We start from the raw sequence: 1,583 nt of genomic DNA, 5'->3' as shown, positions 1-1,583 counted from the left end.
TTTTTTTTTGAGATAGAGTTTCACTGTCTCCCAGGCTGGAGTGCAGTGGCGTGATCTCGGCTCACTGCAAGCTCCACCTCCCAGGTTCACGCCATTCTCCTGCCTCAGCCTCCCAAGTAGCTGGGACTACAGGCACCCACCATCATGCCTGGCTAATTTATTTTGTATTTTAGTAGAGAAGGGGTTTCACCGTGTTAGCCAGGATAGTCTCGATCTCCTGACCTCATGATCTGCCCACCTTAGCCTCCCAAAGTGCTAGGATTACAGGCATGAGCCACCGCGCCCGGCATTTTTTTTTTTTTTTTTTTTTTTTTTGAGACGGAATCTCACTCTGTCACCCAGGGTGGAGTGCAGTGCCGCAATCTCAGCTCACTGCAACCTCCGCCTCCCTAGTTCAAGCAATTCTTCTGCTTCAGCCTCCTGAGTGGCTGGGATTATGGGCATGCACCACCACACCCAGATAATTTTTGTACTTTTAGTAGAGATAGGGTTTCACCATCCACAGTGAATTTTCTGATGTTGTATAAGGCTTGAGTTGTGATTTTTTTCCCACATTCAATACATACACAAGACTTCTCTGTAGTATGAATTATCTGATGCCAAGTAAGGTGTGAGTTCTTGCTGAAAGACTTCCCACACACATGACATCCATGGGGCTTTGACCCACTGGTAACTGCTTGATGTCCACTCAGACATGACTCACATGGAAAGCCTCGGCCACCCATCCTCCATCTACTGGCTCTCTCTTCTGGCCTGTCCCTCAGAGGTACAACAGGTTTTGTGCCCAGAGACAACCTTTTCTCCAAGTTATTACATTCCTGGTATTTGTCTCCTGCATTGATTTTCAAGGGGGAGCTGACCACTTGCCTCGAACCTCTCTTTTGGGGAAATAACTTCATCCTGGTTTTGTTTGTTTGTTTTTTGAGACCGAGTCTCGCTCTGTTGCCCAGGCTGCAGGCTGGAGTACAGTAGTGCAGTCTCGGCTCACTGCAAGCTCCGCCTCCCAGGTTCTGGCCATTCTCCTGCCTCAGTCTCCTGAGTAGCTGGGACTACAGGTGCCCGCCACCATGTCCAGCTAATTTTTTGTATTTTTAGTAGAGACGGGGTTTCATGGTGTTAACCAGGATGGTCTCAATCTCCTGACCTCATGATCCACCCGCCTCAGCCTCCCAAAATGCTGGGATTACAGGCGTGAGCCACCGCGCACGGCCATCCTGGTCTTTATTGTGAATTTTTTCCAGCAATATTCTGCTCCTGTCTCAATCCTACAAGCTGATCGAAACTCAAACTCCTCTGGATTGCCTCCTGGGAAAATCTCCTGAGTTACACCTTGTAATTGTTCTTCAGATTTTTCTGTCGGGGTTGATTGTTTATGCTTTGTCTTGACCTAAGAATCTGAAACAAAGAATGGAAATTAAAAGTTTCTCTGTGAAAGAAGAAATTGATTGAGCCAAAGCAAATTTCTGTGCAGCTCATATGTCTCAGCCTGAGTTGAGTTTTATTTTCCCTTCTGTTAATGACTTTATTCCATTTGTCTTGTATCATGCTTAGTTGTGTGTGTCCATCTCTCTCTGACTGGATTG

General features: G+C 46.7%; 1 long non-coding RNA gene across 1 annotated transcript in view; it reads left to right on the top strand.

Annotated features, from left to right (window-relative positions):
• LOC108536621 (uncharacterized) overlaps positions 1-1,323 on the top strand; it is a 9,361-nt gene extending 8,038 nt beyond the window's left edge. The window contains exon 3 of the long non-coding RNA XR_001887566.1: positions 1,242-1,323. This is a non-coding gene — a long non-coding RNA (uncharacterized LOC108536621). The remainder of the gene's footprint in view (positions 1-1,241) is intronic.
• The last annotated feature ends 260 nt before the right edge of the window (positions 1,324-1,583 follow it).

This window comes from Rhinopithecus bieti, unplaced genomic scaffold (genome assembly GCF_001698545.2).
Source record: "Rhinopithecus bieti isolate Rb0 unplaced genomic scaffold, ASM169854v2 scaffold_13617, whole genome shotgun sequence".
Lineage (NCBI taxonomy): Eukaryota > Metazoa > Chordata > Mammalia > Primates > Cercopithecidae > Rhinopithecus > Rhinopithecus bieti.
The sequence above is the reverse complement of the archived record's forward strand: the minus strand, read 5'-3'. Positions and strand labels throughout refer to the sequence as shown.